The sequence below is a fragment of the Cervus elaphus genome, chromosome 15, assembly GCF_910594005.1.
Source record: "Cervus elaphus chromosome 15, mCerEla1.1, whole genome shotgun sequence".
In the NCBI taxonomy this organism is placed as follows: Eukaryota; Metazoa; Chordata; class Mammalia; order Artiodactyla; family Cervidae; genus Cervus; species Cervus elaphus.
Window position 1 is genome coordinate 55,462,397 of NC_057829.1, and position 25,087 is coordinate 55,487,483.

The 25,087-nt window shown below is 38.0% G+C and overlaps 1 long non-coding RNA gene across 1 annotated transcript in view; it reads right to left on the minus strand.

Annotated features, from left to right (window-relative positions):
* Positions 1 to 3,928, minus strand: part of LOC122708985 — a 172,480-nt gene extending 168,552 nt beyond the window's left edge. Inside the window, exon 1 of the long non-coding RNA XR_006345372.1 lies at positions 3,847 to 3,928. This is a non-coding gene — a long non-coding RNA (uncharacterized LOC122708985). The remainder of the gene's footprint in view (positions 1 to 3,846) is intronic.
* Positions 3,929 to 25,087: the final 21,159 nt, after the last annotated feature.

Here is a 25,087-nt window from a genome sequence, read left to right on the forward strand (position 1 = left end):
AAAGCCTCAAAACAATATTCTAAGCTTCCAACTTAAGAAATTAGAAAAAAGAACAAAATATACCAAATACAAGAGAAAGGAATGAAATAATGAGAACAGAAGTAAATACAAACAGAAATAGAAAAACAATAGAGAAAACAAATGGCGCAGAGAGAAGAGAGTCCATTGGACAACCAGGAATTAAATCAGGCAATCCTAAAGGAAAATCAACCCTGAATATTCATTGGAAGGACTGATACTGAAGCTGAAGCTCCAATACTTTGGGCACCTGATTCGAAGAGCCAACTTGTTGGAAAAGACTCTGATGCTGGAAAAGACTGAGGGCAAGAGGAGAATGGGGTAACATGCAGATAGATGCAGAGTATTATATATCCTACATGAAGATAGATGCACAGTATTGAGATATAGTAAATAGAATTTTTATACATAAAAATATTTAAAATAATCAAATGGGGTTTAGAATAGGAAAGCAAGGCTGATTCAATACTTGAAAATCAGTCAATATAATCATTCAAGAGGATGAGATGGTTGGATGGCATCACTGACTCAATGGATAGGATTTTGAGCAAACTCAGGGAGATAGTGAAGGACAAGGAAGCCTGGTGTGCTGCAGTTTATGCGGTTGCATAGAGTCAAACACAACTTAGTGACTGATCAACCACAACGAGGCAGAGGGACGCTGGTTCTTTGAAAAGAAAAACAAAATTGATAAGCCCCAGTAATAGTGGCAAAGGAAAATAAAAAGAGTAAAGAAGCAAACTATTAGTTTCAGGAATGAAACAGGCTATATCACTACAGACTCTATAGACATCAAAAGGATAATAAGCAAATACCATGAATAACTCTACACAGATAAATTTGACAATTAGATGAAACATACCAATTTCTCAAAGAGTATAAACTGTTCACAACTGTGAAACTGGTATAAAATATATAACACTAAAAATATATTATACAGATCATCTGAATTTGTAATTTAAAATTCCTCTAAAAAAGAAATCTCCAGAGCCAGATGGTTTGGCTGAAGAATCTGATCACATGTTTAAAGAGCAATTAACACATATTCTATGAATTTTTTCCAGAAAATTAGATAAAGGGGGACACTTTCTAACTTGCTCCATGAAATAGGCATTCCTCTGGCATTAAACAAGACAAAGAACAACAAAAAAGAAAACTACAGAGTTATATCCTACATGGCGATAGATGCACAGTATTGAGATATAGCAAATAGAATTCAGTTATATTTGGCTACCTGATGCAAAGAGCTGACTCATTTGAAAAGACCCTGATGCTGGGAAAGATTGAGGACAGGAGAAGAAGGGGACAGAGGATGAGATGGTTGGATGGCATCACCAACTCAATGGACTTGAGTTTGGGTGGACTCCGGGAGTTGGTGATGGACAGGGAGGCCTGGCGTGCAGCAGTTCATGGGGTCGCAAAGAGTCGGACATGACTGAGTGACTGAACTGAACTGATACATAAAAATATTTAAAATAATCAAATGGGGTTTAGAATAAGAATGCAAGGCTTATTCAATATTTGAAAATCAGTCAATATAATCCATCACATCAACAAGCTAAAGAATTAAAATCACATGATCACATTGATAAAGTATTTGGTAAAATTGAACACCTAGTCATGATAAAAACTATAAAACCTCTCAGAAATCCAAGAATAGCAGGGAATAAGCTCAACTTGATAAATAACAGAAAAAGCTTCAGGTTATTATCTTTGCTTCTTCTGATAAACCTGCTATAGACTACAGGGTCTAGTGATCCCCTCCTTAGACTTCAGCTGCCAGTCACAAGTCCAGGGTTGTCACCTGTACTTCTGCATGTATAAATTAGAAGTTTGATAAATTTGCTAGAATGGCTTATAGACCCCAAAGAAACATTTTACTTACTACATCACTGGTTCACTATACAGGGATGTAACTTCGGAAGTTACATATGGAAGAGTTACATAGGGGAAAGGTGCACAGCTTCCATGCTCCCTCCCAGTGTACAACTTCTACTCTCCACATGTTCACCAACCTGGAAGCTCTCCAGAGCCTGTCCTCCAGTTTTTTGTGGAAGCTTCACTACATTGTCATGATTGATTAAATCATTGGCTATTGGTTATTGATTCAACCTCCAGTCCCTCTCCCCTCCCAGGAGACTGGTGGCAGAATTTCTTTTAAGGATGAAATGCTTAAAAAGCTGATTGGGTGGAAGAATTGGTGAATTGGCTAGCCTCATTGGGAAGAGGAGCTCTGGATCTAGCAGTATTGTTGGATATAGTTCCTGCATCTCCCAAGTTAGTACCTTTGCTCTCAGTTTGGTCAGTTTCTTCAAAGATATATCTCAGTATTTTGCCCCGATATTAGAAGGTTGGCTGGTAGTATTGTGGGAGTCAAATGAGGTCTAGGTTTTGGGACAGAGTAGTTCACCTTTTGGGCTTCCCAGATGGTGTTAGTGGTAAAGAACCTGCTTGCCAGTGCAGGAGACCCAAGAGACGCAGGTTCGATCCCTGGGTCAGGAAGATCCCCTGACAGAGGGTGTGGAAACCTAGTCCAGGACTTTTTTTTTTTTAAGTCCAGTATTTTTGCCTGGAGAATCCAGGCCTGTTCAGAGGAGCCTGGTAGGCTACAGTCCGTAGTGTCTCAAAGAGTCAGACACAACTGAAGCGACTTAGAACACACACACAGTTCACCTTTCAGTATGGTTTTCGTTTAATCCCCCTGTTTTCATATGATGTCTTACCTATCCCTCCACCCCTAGTTGTACCTGCTATTCACAACAACATAGTATGTAGAATTTCCACAGAGTGAACACCATCCCCTCTCCCTAACCAATGGAGACGGGGAGGCTCACTGCCCCGGAGAAGAGGGAGAACTTTTAGAAAAGTCTCTTTTAAGTTTTAAATTAAAATTTCCCCTGGTGAGATGATTGATTCGGGAACTAAATCCAAAATTAAGCTCTCCGCTCTGCTATTGGCAGCCAGGTACACAGTGGGAAAGGCAGGGCAACTCTGGGGTCAAGGCCATGCTGGCAGAGCTTGGGCCTCTGACCCCCACTGGATCGGAAGTCCCACACAAGCCCTGCACATCTAGCTGGAGACAGAGGTGTCACAGCGTGAGGCAACAAGAACTGCAGAGCCACTGACTAGGGGTAGGGAGAGGACCCCACATCTTCAGCCACGGAGCGCCTCTGGGACCCCCTCCTGTAGCCACTATAGGGAGTGGGGAGGTGGTGGTCCTTCCAGAGGGAGAACTTTTAAGGAAATGGATAGACTACTAGAACTATATCACCTACTAAGACTAAATGATTAGATAGACAATCTTAACAGACCAATAGCAATCAAGAGTTCGAATCAGTAACCAAACATCGCCCAACGAAGAAAAGTCTATGAACAAACGGTTTCATGGTGAATTCTACCAAACATTTAAAGAATTAATGTCAATCCTTCTCAAACTCTTTCAAAAGTTGAAGAAAAGAAAATGATTCCAAACTCATTTCACAAGGTCACCATTACCCTGAAAGCAAAGCCAGAAAAAGAAAGACCAAGGAAAGCAAACTGCAGGTCACAATCCTTGATGAACAGACACAAAAGTCCTCAAAAAAGATTGGCAAACTGAATTCAATGACATATTAGCATGATCATAAGAAAACATGCACTTTACATTAGGATTTGGAAATCACCAACCCTGCTTCCAGTTTTTTAAGTTTATAAAGCCAAGCAAACTATAAATTCTACTTCTTGAATATATTAACTGGAGAATTTTTAAATGTTCTTTGTAGGCAGGTTACAGTAGAGAATACTCAACAGATGCTGAGACATAAATTAGAAAAATAAAAAGATCCAGACCTTTTAATAGAGTGAGAAGACATTTTACAGCTTTTCACAGATGAGGCCCAGAGTTCTGACTCACTGTACAGCTGGTTATTGGCTGAGCTGAAGATAAAGCTTGTGCTTCTTAGTTCTTATTCTAGACTTCTTTCGATTCTGCCACTTTGAGTCTACAAAAATAAAGTAACAAAAGATCATTTAGCAAATTGAATCTAACAGCACATTAAAAAGATCATACACTGTAATCAAGTGGGATTTATCCAAGAGATTCAAATTATCTACAATATATGAAAATCAATCATATGTAGTGTATGTGATAATGTAATGTATGTACACTACATTAACAAACTAAAGAATAAGAACCATATGATCATCTCAATAGATACAGAAAAAGCTTTTGACAAAATTCAGCATGCATTCATGATAAAAACTCTCCAGAAAATGGGCACAGAGAGAGCCTTACTCAATATAATATAATAAAGGCCATATGTGATAAACCCACAGAAAACACCATTCTCAATGTTGAAAAATTGAAAACATTTCCTCTAAGATCAGGAACAAGACAAGGATGTCCACTCTTGCCAGTTTTATTCAACATAGTTTTGGAAGTCCTAGCTATGGCAATCAGAGAAGAAAAAAGGGCATTCAAATTGAAAAAGAAGTAAAACTGTCACTGTTCGCAGATGACATACTACACATAGAAAATCCTAAAGATGTTACCAGAAAACTACTAGAGCTCATCAATGAATTTGGTAAATTTGCAGGATCTGAAATTTCAGGATCTGAAAAACACAGAAATATCTTGGATTTCTATATACTAAGAACAAAAGATCAGAAAGAGAAATTAAGGAAACAATCCATTTACCATTACATTAAAAAGAATAAAATACCTAGGAATAAACCTACCTAAGGAAGTAAAAGAGTTGTACTCAGAAAATTATAAAGATATCAATGAAAGGAATAAAAAATGACACAGAGAGATATACCACATTATTGAACTGAGAGAATCAGTGTTGTGAAAATTATTATACCACCCAAAGCTATCTATAGCTTCAATGCAATCCCTACCAAATTACAAATGGTAATTTTTTTTTTTTTACAGAATTAGAACAAAAAAAATTACAGTTTATATGGAAGCACAAAAGATCCCAAATAGCCAAAGCAATCTTGAGAAAGAAAAACAAAGCTTAAGAAATCAGGTTCCCAGACTTCAGACTATACTATACACCTAATCATCAAAATAGCATGGTACTGGCACAAAAAACAGAAATATAGATAAATGAATAGGACAGAAAGCCCAGAGATAAACCCAACACCTGTGGTCACCCAATCTGCAACAAAGGAGACAGGACATGTAAAAGAATGAAATTAGACCACTCCCTAGCACCATACACAAAAATAATCTCAAAATGGATTAAAGACCTAAATGTAAGGTCAGACACTTTAACTCTTAGAGGAAAGCATAGGCAGAACACTAACACAAATTGCAGTAAGAACTTTTTTGATCCATCTCCTAGAGTAATGGAAATAAAAACAAAAATAAACAAATGGATCTAATTAAACTTAAAAGTTTTTGCACATCAAAGGAAACAATATTCAAAAGGAAAGACAACACAGAATGGGAGAAAACTTTTGCAAACGAAGAGACCCAAAAGGGATTAACCTCCAAAATATACAAATAGCTCATGCAGCTCTATATAACAATTTTTTAAAATAGGCAGATCTAAATATATATTTCTCCAAAGAAAACATATAGATGGCCAAAAAGACTATGAAAAGATCACTAAAGATTACAAAAAATATATATGAAGGGATCAACATCACTAATTAATAGAGAAATATGAAAAAAAACTACAATGATGTATCACCTTATACCAATCAGAATGGCCATCATTAAAAAATCTTAAACAGTAAATGCTGGAGAGGGTGTGGAAAAAAGGGAATCCTCCTTCACTGTTGGTGAGAATGTAAATTGGTTCAGCCACTGTGGAGAACAGTGTGAAGGTTCCTTAAAAACTAAAAATAGAGATACCATATAATCCTGCAGTCTCACTCCTGGGCATATATCTAGAGAAAACCACAATTTGAAATGAAACAGACATACCCCAGTGTTCACTGAAGTACTATTTACAAGAACCAGGACATGAAAGTAACCTAAATGTCCACTGTCAAAGGAACTGATAAAGAAGATATGGTACATATATACAGTGGAATATTACTCAGACATTAAAAGGATGAAATAATACCATTTGCAACATGGATGTACCTAGAGATTGTCACACTGAGTGAAGTAAGTCAGACAGAAAAAGCCAAATATTTGATATCACTTATATGTGAAATCTTAAAAAAAAAATGGTACAAATGAACTTATTTACAAACCAGAAATAGAGTCACAGATGCAGAAAACGAACTTACGGTCACCAAGAGGGAAAGGGATAAATTGGGATATTGGGATAGACATATACAGATTATTATATATATATCTGTGGTGTGTGTGTATAAAATGTATATATGTGTGTGTATATAAAATAGATAACTTATAAGGACCTGCTGTATAGCACAGGGAGCTCTTCTCAATACTCTGTAATGACCTAAATGGGGAAAGAATCTTAAAAAAAGTAGATATAGGTATATGCATAACTGACTCACTTTTCTGTATAGCAGAAAATAACACTGCATATCAACTATACACCAATAATTTAAAAAAAAAAAAAAGAAGCTTAGAAATGTGGAATATAGATAGGCCCTAGATGTTATCCTGGACTTCTCTGGTGGTTCAGACAGTAAAGAATCCACCTGCAGTGCAGGACACCTGGATTTGATCCCTGGGTTGGGAAGATCCCTGGAGAAGGGAACCCACTCCGGTGTTCTTGCCTGGAGAATCCCATGGACAGAGGAGCCTGGCACACTACAGTCCATGGGGTCTCGAAGAGTCAGACATGACTGAGCAACTTTCACACACAGTCTAAGCACACGTCTTGAAAAAGGTAACCAGGAAGCAAGACAGGGAAGATGGGAGACGCAAATCATGTTAGACAGCAATTCTTTAAAATAACAACAAAAATTAATTGTAGAGGAGGAGAGGACAGTTTTACATACTCTCTTGACTTGCGGAAAAAGAGAAAAATGTAAAAGCTCTAGTTCATTATTTATTTGTTTATTCAGTAAATATTTCTTAGTAGTTACTATGTGGTATTTGCAGGGCTGAGTCCTGGGAACATGATGGTAAACAAAAAAGACACAGCTCTACCCTGCAAGAGCTTGCAATCCAAGAAAGGAGGCTGGCCTTTAGCTCAGCAATAGCAAAATTGCAAGAGCCATCTTGGGGAAATTAGAGTGGATGGGAGGAAACTTCCCCAAAGAATAAAAAAAGATTTACTCAAGGAAGTGATATTCATCTGAATCAAGGGATGAGTTAAGAGATACACATTGAAAAGACTATCCCAGATGAGAAAATCTCTCTGTCTTGACTCCTCTATAGACTCAGCACAATTGGCCCATCCTCCTGCTTGGACTTAATCTACATCACTGGCCACTCTTTTTCAATCCTCTCTGCAGGTTTGGCCTCTACTCAACATTCAAATGTTGATCAGCCATACAGACCTCTTCTCTATATACATTCTCTTACCACTTTATCCAGATCATTAGTTTATTTCCAGGCCTGGTCTCATTACTGAGCTACAAACCTGTGTGTCCAACCACCTGTTTCAAAGCTCTGCCGGTTTATTAGCCATTTCAAACATTAACTATCTTGCCTGGGGTTGCCCTCCATTTTTCTTCCAACTTCTATGTGGAGTATACAAACTCAAGAGGAGCCAAGTTTGGTAAGGAGAGAAAGGAATAAGTATTTAAGCTAAGATACAAGAGTGAATAGTATTTAGCTGTGTGTAAAAGGAGACAGACAATACTCCCAAGTCAATCATGATCTCTATTTTTATGTTATGTGGTCTCTTAACAATAATTACCCCATAAGGTACAATTGATTTTTATTTTACTTTTAATATGTAGCCCAAATTTTTACAGAAAAAAATATTGAGTAAACAAGTAATATTTAATAAGAAATATTTATTAATCTGGATTACTAGGAGGGCTTTAGTGATGCCAGTGAAGGCTCCAGGTTTAGAGATTTGTTTTTAGAGACTGGAATTGGTTTTGCAGGTTTCTTCCTCTCCACCTAGTTTGATGAGAATAGCCAACAAAATCCTGCCGCAATTTGAAGGAGTCATTATGAAAGCAAAGAACAACAAAAAGGCTTGCTAACTTTAAATATTTCTAGGTATATGGCCTTGCCCTCCAGCCAAAAGAATCCATTTTTTACCCAAGCCACATCTTTCACTTATAGCTTTTTGTTGCAGATACAAAGTACAATAATGAAAAGGGTGAATAGTTCAACTCTCTGATTTATAATGACAGTTTTCTGATACAGGGGAAATGAAGAATTGAGCAGATTCTATGAAGTGAAAATTCCCAATGACATTGTTCCCTTATATTAATTAAACAGGTGCTAGCTAGTTTTCAGAGTAGAACTTCTGCAATCTTTGCTGTGCAGAATTACTTACAGTTGTTAAGTGCCATCCTCTTCTCAATGAAAGCAGTAATACAAATCTTGACTGAGCCTCTATAAGGTACAAAGTACAACTCTACGTGGACTCCCTTGAAGAGTCACTCACTAATCTTGAGACACCTCATCTGTTCCACCAAATTTTCATTTATTAAGAAAAGTAATCTGCTTTGGAGGGCCTCCAATATTTATCAAAAAAACTACTGTCAAGATTATTTCAAAATCTTAGCCCAATTCACCACTGCCATCCTAGCTCATGGTTCCCCAAAGAAAAATACTTTTACTGGGAACCATGTACATTTAAAAAAAAATGGTCTATATTTTTCGCCTGGTATTTGTGGTCTCCCAGAAACTGGACAATCTCATCCATGGCTTAAACTAATCAAAGTTTGTGACCTCAAAACTTGAAACTATTGACAAAAGTTTACCTCTTAGCTTCAGAACCTAACAACGGATCAATTTCTTTTCTTAGTTTTTTGCAGGTACCTTAAAATCAACATGGCAAACACAGAACTTGCTATCCTCAACAAATCATTCTTTCATTTATATCCTCTGTTTCTTTGAATGAGCATGCAGTATCTCAAACCAGAAGCCAAGAAATTATCCTGGAGTCTTTTTTCCTTACCCTTCATATACAGTCCATCAGTAAGTTCTTTGAATTCTTCTACCTAATACATCTAAAATCCTTTCTGCTTCTCTATTACCAACTCTGCTGCCCCTGGTCAGGCCCTCGTCATATCTCGTCTAAACCATTTATAATAGCTTTACAAATAGCTGTTTTTCTTCTATATGCCCATCCTTCCATCAGACGTAATACTGTCATGGGAGCTTGTGCTCCACACTGTCATAGGTTATCTAACTCTTAAGTCTGATCACCACCACTATCATTTTCAGTGATTTCAACAGCTCCTAGTCACTACAGAATATTAAACTCCTTTGCATGACTTACAAGACCCTTTTTGATTAGACTTCCTCCTTCCTCTCCCACCAGTCCTAATCCCTTTCCTATATGACCCCAAACATTTTATTTTCCAGTTCTTAGAAAATGCCTTTGCTCACTGTTATCTCCAGGTCTGTGTACATTTGGGTTGTTCTTTGCACAGAATCCTGACCCCTTCTTGTCTGTTCATGAAATTCTCATTTATAATTTGTCTTAAACTCTAATAATATCTGCTCTAGAAATTTTTCCTGATATTAGAATCTCCTTTCTCTCTACACATTGAGTATACTTAAAATACATAACTGTCCCTTTATAATGATTTTTTTTCTGTGTCTGACTTCTATAAGGTTATACATTCTTTGAAATTAAGACTTTTGTTTATACGACTTTGCACCTTCATCAGTTAGGACAGTGTTTGACATAGTCAGATGCAGTATTCTGAAGAAATTGACTCGAATGAATATATACTTGAAAATATAAGTGAGGTTGATCTGGAAGTTATTTTTACTTCAGTAGCTTTCCAACACTATCACCTCTTCTTCCAATAGCTTAAGTTGCTTTGTAAATTTAATGTCTAAATCTGATCTCTTGGCTATGTCCCTTAAAGGCAGTTTTATGACATTTCCTGTAATTAGGGGCAGGGTTATAATAATGGGAAGAACAGATGTGTGAATGCAAAGATGGATTTTTCCTTTGCTCACCTTTAGAGTCCCTTTCCAGGCTTCCCAGGTGGTGTTCATGGTAAAAAAAAAAAAAACAAAAAAACCCACCTGCCCAATGCATGAAACATAAGATTTGAGTCGGGAAGATCCCCTGGAGGAAGACATGGCAACCCACTCCAGTATTCTTGTCTGGAGGATCCCCATGGACAGAGGAGCCTGACAGGGTATAGTTCATAGGGTTGCAAAGAGTTGGACATGACTGAAGTGACTTAGCACACAGCACGCATGCACACAATGTCACTTTCAATTGGTCACGTGTGTGTCTCTGCCAAGTGCCAAGGCAGATGTGTGTTATTATTGATGAGTTATTTCAAATCACTTATCAGGCACACTAATTGATTGTATTTCCTAAACATTAATAGGAAAGTAAGAACTAAGTGAGGAAAATGACATGAGCCAAATTTTTATCCTCTTGTGAGGGTGAGAACCAACCCAGGGTTTACAATGCACCTGCTTACAAAATTGTACTAATCTTTACACTGGAGATTTGCCAACTGCAGACCTAGTTCAGCCGCAAAAGAGAAACAGTAGCCAAAGGACTGGAAATAGGGAATTTCCAAACAAAGAGAGGCTTCCAAACTCACCTAAACAAAACCAAAAATGCAAATATGAAATGACATAGAATGAAAGAGAAAGTGCCCTGAACCCTTGGTTTCATTAGGCCAGAAGGTTCATAATTTATTTGTTTAAATTCCAATTTTTTTTCTAAGATGGCACATATAAAACCAACTACTGTTAGTGTTAGAAGAGATCTTGGACACCATGCAGTTGCTGTGCTGTGCTATGATGAGTCACTCAGTCATGTTTGACTCTTTGCAGCCCCATGGACTGCAGCCCGCCAGGCTCCTCTGTCCATGGGTTTCTCCGGGAAACCAGTACTCCAGTACTCTTGTCTGGAAAATTCCATGGATGAAGGAGCCTGGTAGGCTACAGTCCATGGGATCACAAAGAGTTGGACACAACTGAGCAACGTCACTCACTCACTCTTTACCAACTGAGCCACCAGGGAAGCCCAAGAATACCGCGGTGGGTAGCTTATCTCTTCTACAGGGAATTATGATCCCCAGTGCCTTTGGGTTCTGATGTGGTACTTCAGGGATCAAGAGCAAGCTCCAGCTTTCTTACCACGCTTTAAGTCAAGCAGCAATCCTCTTCTGTTTCATTTGTTTAATAATGGAATAGCATTGAATGTAAATTGGTGTATCCACTATGGAAAACACTATGGAGGTTCCTTAAAAAATTAAAAATAGAACTATGATATGATCTAGCAATCCCACTCCTGTGCTTACACATAGACAAAACTATAATTCAAAAAGATACATGCACCCCAGGGTTCATTGCAGCACTATTCACAATAGCCAGGATAATGAAACAACGTAAATATCCATCAACAGATGAATGGATAAAGAAGATGTGGTGTACACACACATACATACACACACACACTCAGGAATACTCTTCAGCCATAAAAAAAGAATGAAATGATGCCATTTGCAGCAATATGGATGGGCTTAGAGATTATTATACTAAATGAAGTAAGTCAGGTAGAGAAAGACAAATATGGGTTCACTTATACATGAGATCTAAAACACGACACAAATGAATTTATCCATGAAACAGAGTCACAGACATAGAGAATAAACTTCTAGTTGCCAAAGGGGAGGGGTGCGAAAGAGGAATGGATTGGGAGTTTGGGATTAGTAGACGCAAACTATTACACGTAGGATGGACAATAAGGTCCTACTATATATCACGGAGAATTACATTCAATACTCTGATAAGCCATAATGGAAAAGAATATGAAAAGGAATGTATATATACATATAACTGAATCACTTTACTGTACAGCAGAAATTAACACAATGTTGGAAATCAACTATACTTCAATAAAATGTTTTTTAAAAAATTGCAATTCCCACACAAGATTTCAGTTGATAGGAATAAAAGAATTGTTTAAAAGCTTAAAATACTCTGATCTACACCAACTCCCTTGATTCATAGATGAGGAAAAACATGGACATAGTATCCCAGGACATGAATTTTATTTATTTATTTTTATTATTATTATTTTTTTTCCAGGACATGAATTTTAGAGCCCAGGTATCTGAATTCATATCCTGTCACTGTCTCTATATATATATATTTGTCCTTTCTGGGCATCAGTCCTCATCTGAAAAATGGGGCTCATATTGGTACATGCCTCACAGAGTTGTTTTGAGGAGTAAATGTGTTAAAATATAGAGTATGTCTGGTACTCTAGCCTTCCTCTTTAATTTTTTCATTTATAAGGATCCTTGTGATTACACTGGGCTGAAATAATTCAAGATAATCTCTATCTTTGTATTCTTAATTTAATCTCACAAGCAAAGACCCCTTTGCCATGTAAGGTGATGTAGTCACAGATTCTGAGGATTGGAACATGCACATATTTGAGGGACCATCATTCTGTGTATTGTAGGCAAGTATGCAAAAATATGGATAACATGCAAAATGGCTTTGTACAAGAGGGAATGATGTGCACTGCATATGCCTTACCTAAAGGCAATCATATTTTTCAAAAATACTAGACTAGCCAAACTAAGTCCTCTCAGACCTGACTTGGTATGAGGTGGCTGGTTTGGATCCCTGCCCTATGGCATTCCACTGTTTGGTTAGACCAGGTCTAAATGATATAAGACAAAGAAAGGTGGTGACTGCCTGAGTCTGTGCCATGTAAGAGCCCTAAATAATTCAAGATATCTTTCTCATAATGAAACAAAATGATAAATTGCCATCCAATTCACACAATCTGCTTTAGCATGCTTTAAATACCTGTGGGAAATGAACCAGTTTTGATCACCCTCCATTGGCTACTTCAAATTAAACTCTTTAGCAGCCAATGACAACAGGCATCATACTAACAGGTGCCTCATCCTATTTATGTCTCTTTTTCAGCCATTACACCTGGTTGACTTGGAGATCCTCCGGGGACGGCATCTGTTAGCACCGTTTCCCTTGAAATCCAGGCCCACAGTTGTTGATCTGCAAATGTTGATGAAAACCCAACCTGTACTTGTCTCCTAGATTTGCCACCATATGCCCAATCAAATTACCTTTCACAGATGGCAGTGAAAGAAATGAAGAAATAGTCAATGCAAAAACATCTTCCTTGGCACCATTGGGGAGGTAACATATAAAGCCAACTTCCTTATCTCCTTTATCAAGTCTGATTGTGATAATTGCTAACATGCAAAGGGGCTTTTTAAAAGGATCCCTAGAGCCTCCTTCTCCTGAGCCCACATCTCAGTTGCTAAAATGAAGATTTGTCTTCAAGCATGAGAAATAAGAGAGTGCCCTTGAGGTGATGACATTTGAAGGAAAGGTGAGCAAGAAATAACAAGTAGGGAGATGAGAGATGAAAGCAGGGAAAATAGATGAAGTTCTCATCTGTACATATGTATGATTGAGTGACTGTATCTGGGAAAACAACTAGGGGCTTGTTATTAAAAGTGTGAGATAAAAGAAGGAAAGGCTTGTTTCAGTCCCTTTCTGGTTACTAAGTGAAAGTTACTATCTAGGCTCAAGAGTCTAGCGCCTATAGAGTCATAATTTATTGAACTTTAGTTGATGAGTCATTATCCAATAGATGGAAGGAAACAATTCTTGTCATATGCTATGTTTTAGAAAGGAAGCAAGCTCTTAACCATTGAGTCTCACCCCAAGGAATCAGTTCTTTTGCCACTAAAGTTACATCAATATGGCACTAAGACCAAGCGGAGAAGATGCTGGTATAAATGAGGGTTAGGCAGTTTTTAAACTTAGTGTATATATTTCCTGCTTTTGTAACAAACTATTGCAAGCCTAGTGGTTTGAAATAACTCAGATTTATTATCTTATATTTCTGGAGGTCGTAAGTCTGAAATGAGTTTTATGAGTCCAAAATCAAACTATGAATGAAGCGGCATTCCTTCTGGGGATGCTAAAGAACAATGTTTCCTTGCTTTTCCTTCTAGAGATCACCAGCATTTCTTCACTGTGGTTCCTCCCCCTGTCTTCAGAGTACATTGTTACTCCAACCTCTGCTTCTGGAAGCATATCTCCCTTTTATAACTTAGACCCTCTTGTCTCCAGTAAGATCCTTGTGATTACCTTGGGGTCCTCTAGACAATGCAGGATAATCTTCCCATCTCAAGATCCTTAATTTAGCCACATTTGCAAAGTCTCTTTTCCTAGGTAGGGTGACATGCTCACAGGTTCTGAGGATTAGGATATAGACATCTTTGGGGGGCCATTATTCTGTCTAGAACAGACAGATTTGTCAATAAAGGCTTTATTCCAGAAACTACAAACCCAAAATCGACAGAAGAGAGGCAGATAATAAATGAAAGAAACAGATCAAAGAATGGTGAAAGGGGAGGTGAGCTAGAGAGTGAATAGAATTCTATGGCTAATTTTTAAAATTCTAATTTAAAAAATTGTTTTAAATTGTATGTAATTACCATGTGGGTGAGACAAAAGAGGTCTCTGGTTCCTGCTTGCTGATTTGCAGCTATGGATTTAAATAAAATATTTGCTGTTGAAACAAAATATTCTCCGTTCTTCAAGAGCATTTTTTGCTCAAACAAGAGAGACTCCTTCTGTTAAAATAGCCCTGTACAAAGTTACTGTATAACACAGGGAACATAGTGCTCTGTGACAACCTAGAGGGGTGGAGTGGGGTAGGGAGTGGGAAGGTGGTTCAAGAGGGTGTGGACATGTGTATACTTATGACTGATTCACGCTGTGGTATGGCAGAAACCAGCACAACATAGTGAAGCAATTATCCTTCAATTAAAAATAATTTTAAAAAATAGCCATGTGCATTCCACAGCCTATCCCACACTGACATGAATATATAAAGGGCTAAAATACAAGAATATGCTAAAAAGAAGAATGAGGTTTGAAGCCTGTGTTAGCTGAAGCCCACTGAAGACTAACTGGAAGAAATAGGCTAGGAAGGAAGCTGACAATTACAGGAAATAAAGGGATAAATAAACAAAGATGGGGACCCTGCTCCCAGCAGACTCAGCAGCGTTCTCAGGCTTGGGGGCAGATGAGAGCCTGCTAAGTAGTCTGCAAGGATTGAGGGCCCATAAGTTTCATAGTAGTATTGTAGAACAATGACATTATAGCACTAGTTCCAAGGATATAGGCGAAGAGTAGCAATGCCGTTTCTGTTGGACTTTATCTTAGAGGGTTTCTGCCAGCTCCTGAAGTTTAGTATGTGCTACATGGGGATAGGGGAGTGAGGTGTGGTACATAACTTTGTACAGATGTGCTGAGTATTTGATCATGGTAAGAACTTAATTCATCATCATGTATAGAAATCCGGGTTAGCAGACACTCTGAAGTCTGCACCCAAATCAGAATATATGTCCAAGTTTTATATAGATTTAGATCAAAGATCATCAAGAAATGATCCTGGGAGATACATAGCGTTTAACAGATGTAATAGATGTGTAGCAGGGAGGAACAAAGAAGATGTAGAATTGGTCAAGAAAGACAATTGGGGCAGCTCATGCATGAGGGGAGCAGCAGAATTCATTTGGAATTCATATGGGGAGGAGAGCACGTCCTCTTATTTAAAAATCAAAGTAAACAAAATGAACAAATACATGAACTTTTGGTTATGAAGAGAAAGGCTCTATGCTTGTGTAGAGGGGAGAAGTTGAGATAGAGGAAAACAAAGTTACTTTCACACAAAACATAACAGAAATGTGAGTGTGTGTGAGAGAAAAAGACAGAAGAGGAGAGAGTGACATGCTGAGAGAAAAAGTCAGAGAGAGACAGAACAAGACAGAGACAGAGAGACAAAGACAGAGAAATTGCTTTAGTGAATGATTTACATTGAGTAAGGGGTAAAATTTTAACTTAGCTGTTTCTGTTGTTCTATGCCCCTGCCTTCCAACAAGCTCTGTCAATTGTTTTCTTGCCTCTGGATGAAATCTCAAAAACATAAAAGAGCTTTTCCTATCACTCTCATGTATAAGTAAATAGTCTTAATATAAACCACCCCCATTTAGTCTGGCCTAATATCAAAGCCTACCTCCTTGTGTAAGTCATCTTCTTCCCTGCCATTTTGCATCTTAGGTGGATTGAGGCTTGGAGAGCTGCAGTGGGGAGGGGAGCTGGACCAACTTCTGCACTTGGCCCTGTTCTCATTCTTCTCCCTACGAGGTAGGCTCTGGTTTTTCCAGGGCTCCAGAGGATAGGGATGAGGATGAAAATATTTACTTACTGGTGTGGTTGCCCCTGGGCTTCCCTAGTAGCTCAGCTGATAAAGAATCTGCCTGCAATGCAGAAGACCCTGGTTCAATTCCTGGGTCGGGAAGATTTCCTGACGGGATCGGCTACCCACTCCAGTATCCTTGGGCTTCCCTAGTGGCTCAGATGGTAAAGAATCTGCCTGCAATGTGGGAGACCTGGGTTTGACCCTTCGGTTGGGAAGATCCCCTGGAGGAAGGCATGGTAACCCACTCCAGTATTCTTTCCTGGAGAATCCCCACGGACAGAGGAGCCTGGAGGCCTACAGTTCAAGAGGTCGCAGAGTCAGACATGACTGAGTGACTAAGCACAGCACAGTGGTTGCCCCTGACATTGGTGGAGAGTGAGAGAGAGCTGCCCTCCTCCCTTTTCTCTCTCTCTCTCTCTCATGCAACCTTTCTCAGTAGAACTCATGTGAAATCTTCAGAAGCTCCATTCCTATCAACTTCTCACCTGCTGTTCCCTTGTCACAGAAGATTCCACCTTCAGCTAGTTGCTCATGACTTGCCCCCCAGCCTAGCATCCAGAGGTTTATCCCACAAATATCCTCCATCATGGGGTCCCCATACTCACCAAGAGATCCTTTTGAGCAGGATCTTTCAAGATGAGCCATGTTCAGCTCCTACATCAATTTATATCTGGCCCATGTGTAGGCAAGCAGACCAGTTTAAATGCAGACCTGTGTCTTTGCTACTACAAGCAGTTCCCCTTAAGCTTCTTCCTTTATAATATTTAGGTATAAATCGTTTTCCTGAATATCACCAGGTATAGGTCAAGCTATCCAGGTGGTTTCCTAAAACATTTCTCAGGTGATATGAGACCAGAGTTAAGCCCCCTTCTACTCTTCTCTTCCAGACCCTCCAAGGACTTGGAAACCTGCAATAACCTAAGCATGAGCTAGTCATCTACTAGCACAAACCTTGCATATTTCACGAACAGTGGGGGAATTCTGAGGATCAGACTTCGCAACTGTCCCTGCTCTTTTGAGCTTCTATAATTTCAGTGTTTTATTCCATGACCTCTCACTTCCATTGCCTCCAAGTTCACTAATTCAGATCACATACCTCCAGTCTCACTTTGAGGATGAGCAAGAGTATATTACAATCAGACAAAAGCAGGTGACAGGAAAACAACTGGTGTTCCCAGGATTTCAGAAGTCACTAGTGGGATCTTGCTATGGGCCAACAGGCAGTGTATAGAGATGAGTTTGGTCCTTGTCCTTGGCTTTACTATATGAGGACCAGCTTTGCTAGACTGGGTTTCTCCCTGTTGGCCAAGGTTTTATACCTTCTGATATTTCAGGGCCTTGTAGGTTCATGCGTTAAAGCCACAGAAGAATAGCTCATACCACTCAGGGTCACCCAAGGCTGATTTGTAAACCAGAAAACCAATGTGCTAATTTGCAGTGATTCAGATTCAGCTACCATTTGTTTTGAACATGCTATGTGTCAAACGTTGAACTGGAGGCCTTCTTGATCCCATGGGCCCATGATCCCATTTAATCCTCCTGTCAATGGTCAGGGGATGTTCCCAGAGGGAAGCCAATTTACAAAAATGAAAGAAGCTTAAAGAGTATCTTGGAAATATGGTATCAAGGCAAAAAGAACTAGATGACCTGTGAAAGGAATCTTGTAATAAAAGGGTGCTCTTGAATCCTTTCTCTTATATACACCTGCTTATGGAGCCAGTTTCAGTAAGGAAACTCAAACTCTGTCCCATTGGTGGTGCTGGACACCCACTCAACAATGCTTTCTCCAATTCTGTTCAGCATTTTATGCTGACACTTTTTGTCTCCCTACAACATCTTATTCCCTAACTTACAATCAAGAGTGCCTCTGCAGAAGGAATCTAGGCACAGACACACAAGTTACATAGTAGAAAGTCCCCTAGATGCAAATTCCTTCTTGAATCTGACTTATTTCTCTTTACACAATGACAAAGTTGACAACATGCCTCTAGAATAAATCCCTGGAGATTTCCACTCCTGTGCTGAGAGTGCAGAGGGTCCTTGGTGTCCTCTTTGTGGCTCTAGGCATGGTATGAAGGAGGGGCATAGACAGAAGAGACTCAAACTTTTAATATTGTAATCATGTAAAGAGACTGTCCCTTATAAACTTATGCATAGAAGTTTGGTGTTTTGAATTAGTTATTTAAGCATTTATGCAGTGCTATGCACTTGGTACAAGGAAATGAAAAAGTCACTACTCTCAAAGAACTCATTGTCCACTGGGGAACACAAACTCATAAAGAAATAATTTCAATGCAGTGAGCTAAAGGTTAATTGAAGTATAAACATGGTACCACCAGAGAATCAAGGTTTAGAAAATTGTATGTACATGGTCAGGGAAGGTCTCACAGCTAAGGTGACATTTATGCAGTTTTAAATGAAGAACAGAAATTCACTGGACAGGAAGAGGAGCAGCGGGGGCAGATTTGAGAAGGATGTTTAGGTGAGGGCATTTCCAGCAGAAAGAAAAGAAACATACAATAGCCTAGTAGTTTTCAGAAATGATAGGCTATACTTGGTATGCCTAGAGCAATTTATATGAGTGGAAATAAGGATGAAATTTAGGCAGAGTCAAATCAAAACTGACTCCTATTGTTACTATTTTAAGTTTGAATTGCATTCAGTAGCCACTAGGTGAAAAATTTAAGTAACGTAATGTCAAGAACATATTTATGTTTTTCAGTTCAGTTCAGTTGCTCAGTCGCATCTGACTGTTTGCAACCCCATGGACTGCAGCACTCCAGGCTTCCCTAAAAGAGGTTTAACTATATGATTCATGGAAATTTCTTTGTTCTGTAACTCTTATGGAAGATTAATATATGAATGATGATATTTGTTTTAGGGAAGTATATTATTCTATCCCAGTGTTTTAAATTTTATAATAATATTGTAAATAATTATTTTGCAGTGTATTTTCTCCCTTTTTTCTAGTCTTTCCTGATTTGTCAAAAAATTAATATATAGTATATAGCTCTGATGTGGTGGGAATAGGACTGAATCTGGAGTCAGTAAACTTGGTTCTGAGACTACTCTACCTCTTTTCTATTATTATTATTAATTATTATTATTTGGCCATACCACAAAGCTTGTGGATTTTAGTTCCCCAATCAGGGATCGAACCCAGACCCTCAATAGTGAGAGCACAGAGTTCTAACCACTGGACTGCCAAGGAATTCCCTCTTTTTCTTTCTAGCTTTGTAACTTCACACATTTAACTTCTCTGAGACTCAATTTCCTCATTAGTGAAATAAAGATATTGATATCCATCTTCTGGTTTCTTGCAAGGATTAAATTACAAACAGCCCTTGGACCTAAAATGTCCCCTAGGACTCATCCCTAGGGATTTCAATTTATAAAATCTAAGGTACATTTAGATGATATTTAACAGACACTGCTGACCCTATAGTGGCAAACTTATTTTTCTGCCTTTTCTGGATGAGAGCACAGAGTTTCAGAGAATGGAAACTAATGATGGAGCTAAAACTAAAGTCTGGACTCCAAAATTTCACACTTTTATAATTCAGAAACAATCCTATGGAATGGACTCATTCAAAATTAAAACTTATATGAAAGTGGATATGGAAACAGACTGACTTGCTATTTAAGTAAGAGAAACTCTGATGGTTAGAAGATAATATGTATTCTAACTTCTTCCCCTCTGAATGAAAAAAATTAGATCTCTCCCTTACTCACCACAAAGTATACTATAACCTGATAACCCATTCTGGTGTCATCCACTGATAAAGATGGGTTTTCTGGATTAAAGAAAAATCTTGACTGAATGATAATCTCACTAAAGAGAAATATATGCATTCCTGTCTTAAACCATATGTACTAAAAAAAAAAAAATTGTCATAGGTGTTTTTGCTTGAGTTTTCAGTAGCAATACTCTAAATAAATCTGTCCACATATGTAGGAAAACAAAGGAGAAAAGCTTTTTGAAAAAGTGAACAGAGTCTCACATATTAAAAACAGACTGTGTTTTTTAATTGATTAACATTCCAAGATTAAATTGAATAGAATAAGTGAGTCTAAATAAAACCATTCAGGTGGAAATGGCAAAATTTCTTTGTTAGAACTATAATAAAAATTCAAAGTAAGAAGTCCCATTTCAGAGGAAATGGTAGGTTAGGTAATCAAACTGATCCCCTTGCTGAAGAAAAACAAAAAATACTGAATAAAATGTACCTTTTTAAAAAACTCATAAAGAGAACAGAATAGTAGAGAAGGTAACAAGACATTAGTAGTTAAAATACTAAGCAAAGGCATGCGTCCTAAAAGCACGCAAGCTGCTTTTGTTCCCATAGCATCTACCAAACTTGGCACAATTAAACTCCAGATTCAACAGTGTTATATAGTAAAAGAGAAAGAAATTGAACCTAAAGCTTTCCCATGTTAGACAGACCAGTAGGAGACCCTCTTAATATTAAGATGGAACCTCAGAAAAGTAACCCCTCAGATAAAGATGAACCAGAGCTAAACTGTGTGCCCGATTCATGAAAAGATACTCAACATCGCTAATTATTAGAGAAATGCAAATCAAAACTACATCAAGTATCACTTCATACCAGTCAGAATGACCATCATTAAAATGTCTACAAATAACAAGTGCTGGAGAGCATATGGAGAAAAGAGAAACCTCCTACACTGCTGGTGGGAATGTAAATTGGTGCAATCACTATGGACAACAATATGAAGGGTCCTCAAAACACTAAAAATAGAGTTGCTCTATGATCCAGTAATCTCACTCCTGGGCATATATCCTGATAAAATTCTAATTAAAAAATATACATGCACCTCTAGTGTTTGCAGCAGCACTATTTACAATAGCCAAAACATAGAAACAAACCAAACATCTATCAAGAGATGAACTGATAAAGACGATGTGATATGAATACACACACACACACACATACACACACACACACACAATGGAATGCTACTCAGCTATAAAAATAAATGAAATAATGCCTTTTGTAGCAATGTGAATGGACCTAGAGACTACTATACTAAATGAAGTAAGTCAAAAAGAGAAAGATAAATACCATGTACATCACTTATATGTGGTATCTAATATACAACACAAATGAACTTATCTACAAAACAGAAACAGACTCACAGACATTGAGAACAGATTTGTGGTTTCCAAGGGGAAAGTGGATTAGGAGAGGGATGGACTGAGAGTTTGGGACTAGCAGATGCAAACTATTTTATATAGAAAGAATAAACAACAAAGCCCTACTGTGTAGCACAGGGAACTACATTCAATATCCTGTGATAAACCATAACGGAAAAGAATATGAAAAGAATGTATATATACACATATATATATATATATACACACACATATAACATATATATATATATACATATATATAACTAAATCACTTTGCTGTACAGCAGAAATTAACACAATATTTTAAATCAACTGTACTTTAGTAAAAGGTTTAAAAAATATATGCCCTATTTCCTCCCACCCATTTCAAAGGAATTCCAAATAAAGATGTACTGCAGAGAAGGAGAAAAAACTACAATCCAAAACAAACAAAAATCCTAGAAGAGAGGAAAAAAAAACACATAAGACTATTGTTACAGTTATTTTCTGAAAATTGAGCTGAATGTCATCTCCATTTTACCTCTGTAATTTGAAGTCTATGGCCTTTCCTATTGTATAGGTTGGCATATACCAGACATTCTGTATCTGCAGATTCACATCTATAAATCCTAAAACTTGGTCATAAAGAAAAATCCCTCAATACTTGATTCCAGAGTAGAATTGTCCCCAGAGATCTTCCAGAAGTGAAAACACATCCTCTCTGGAGGAAAGAGTCTTCCTACTAACCCTCTGAGTACCATTACAAAAAAATATTTTTAAGAACTAAGTAAATGGAGAAATGGATTACAAATGACCATGAGGAAACCTTTTGGGGGTCATAGAAATATTGATCTTTTGATTGTAATGATGACATTATGCATATATCTATGTGTCAAAATTCATCAACTTTGCATCTTAACCTATGAAGTTTATTATATATCAGTTCTTTCTCTCTCTTTTATCTGCTAAATCGTGTCCGACTCTTGCGACCCCATGGACTGTATAGCCTGCCAGGCTCCCATGTCCATGGGATTCTCCACACAAGAATACTGGAGTGAGTTGCCATTTCCTTCCATAACTCAGTAAAGATTAAAAAGCAAGCACAGCTAAAAAACAAAAACAGATATAGAAGACAAAGGGGTTGTAGAGGACAAGTGATAGAAATATTTGCTCACATTAAGTTACCCATCACTGGAAAGATTTTTAAGTATGAATGAAAATCTTTTAGGCATTTTAGAGACGGTTATATTCAAAAGACTAAACTGCATGTCATCTCAGGTTCTTTATCTCTGCGATTTGGAATCTATGACAATTATCATAGAAGATAACAAGGATTCTAACTTCTTCCCATCTGAGTGAAAAAAAAAATATATATATATATATATATATATCTCATAGAGATTGACACATCACAGACTTTCTGTATCCCAGATAAGAGATTGCCCATGAATAAACATTTTTTAAAACACCAGCTATTTTATGATTCTGCTATACTTCCTGCTCATATAATTCCACATGACTTTTCCAGTCCTCTTTCAAAGTTAGTGAAAGAAAGTGAAAGTGTTAGTCGCTCAGTCATGTCCAACTCTTTTAATGACAACAGTCAATTATTTCAGTAACTTCAGCTGTTTTTTTAAATGTTTACTTCTCTTATAAAACAGGGAAAATGTGATACTTGTGAATCAGTGGATCAATAAACTTGGAAGACCATGTGTATAGCCAACCGCAGTTCACTTATTTGTGTTCTCTTTTTAAAAATCTATGGCTGATTCATATCAATGTATGACAAAAAATAAATAAATAAATAAATAAATAAAAATTAAAGCAATGTTTTACTTCAGAAATAGCATCCTGTGAAATAGTGCTTCTTCTGAATTTACACATTTTGGTATAATGATAATTATAATTCAGTGTAGAAAACATCAAATTCAGTAGCTACAATTTATAAATAATCTTCAATTGTTCCTATTATCAATATTATAGAAATAATGTTTGGTTCAGTTGCTCAGTTGTGTCCAACTCTGCAAACCCATGGACTGCAGCATGCCAGGCCTCCCTGTCCATCACCAACTCCTGGAGCTTGCTCAAACTCATGTCCATGGAGTTGGTGATGCCATCCAACCATCTCATCCTCTGTCATCTCCTTCTCCTCCTGCCCACAATCTTTCCCAGCATCAGGGTCCTTTTCAATGAGCCAGTTCCTTACATCAGGTGGCCAAAGTATTGGAGCTTCAGCATCAGTGTCAATCCTTCCAATGAACATTCAGGACTGATTTTCTTTAGGATGGACTGGTTTGAACTCCTTGCAGTCCAAAGAACTCTCAAGAGTCTTCTACAACACCATAGTTCAAAAATATCCATTCTTTGGCACTCAGCTTTCTTTATGGTCCAACTCTCACACCCATAGAGTTCAGGTCAAATGCTCAGTCATGTCCAACTCTTTGCGACCCCATGGACTGCAGCACTCCAGCCTTCCCTGTCCATCACCAACTCCCTGAAATTGCTCAAACTCATGTCTGTCAAATCGGTGATGCCCTCCAACCATCTCATCCTCTGTCATTCCCTTGACCTCTCACCTTCAATCTTTCCCAGCATCAGGGTCTTTTCCAATAAGTCAGTTCTTTGCATCAGGTGGCCAAAGTATTGGAGTTTCAGCTTCAACATCAGTCCTTCCAATGAACACCCAGGACTGATCTCCTTTAGGATGGACTGGTTGGATCTCTTTGCAGCCCAAAGGACTCTCAAGAGTCTTCTCCAACACCACAGTTCAAAAGCATCAATTCTTCGGCACTTAGTTTTCTTTATGGTCCAACTCTCACTTCCATACATGACTTTTGGAAAAACCATAGCTTGGACTAGACAGATCTTTGTTGGCAAAGTAATGTCTCTGTTTTTGAATATGCTAAGTTGGTCATAGCTTTTCTTCCAAGGAGTAAGCGTCTTTTAATTTCATGGCTACAGTCACCATCTCCAGTAATTTTGGAAACCAAGAAAAGAAATTCTGTCACTGTTTCCATTGTTCCCCCATCTATTTGCCATGAAGTGATGGGACCAGATGCCATGATCTTAGTTTTCTGAATGTTGAATTTTAAGCCAGTTTTTTTCATTCTCCTCTTTGACTTTCAACAAGAGGTTCTTTAGTTCCTCTTTCCTTTTGGCCTTAAGGGTGGTATCATCTGTGTATCTGAGGTCATTGATATTTCTCCTGGAAATCTTGATTTCAGCTTGTGCTTCATCCAGTCTGGCATTTTGCATGAAGCAGGGTGACAATATTCAGCCTTGATGCCCTCCTTTCCCAAGTTGGAACCAGTTCATTGTTCCATTTCTGGTTCTAACTGTTCCTTCTTGACCTGCAAACAGGTTTGCAGGTCTGGTATTTCTATCTCTTTAAGACAAGTGCTCGGGCCTGGTGCACTGAGAAGACCCAGAGGGATCGGGTAGAGAGGGAGGTGGGGGGGGATCAGGATGGAGAATACATTTAAATCCATGGCTGATTCATGTCAAAATGGTATGACAAAAACCACTACAATATTTAAAGTAATTAGCCTCCAACTAATAAAAATAAATGGAAAAAAAAAGAATTTTCCACAGTTTGTTGGGATCCACACTATCAAAGACTTTAGCATGGTAAATGAAGCAGAAGTAGATGTTT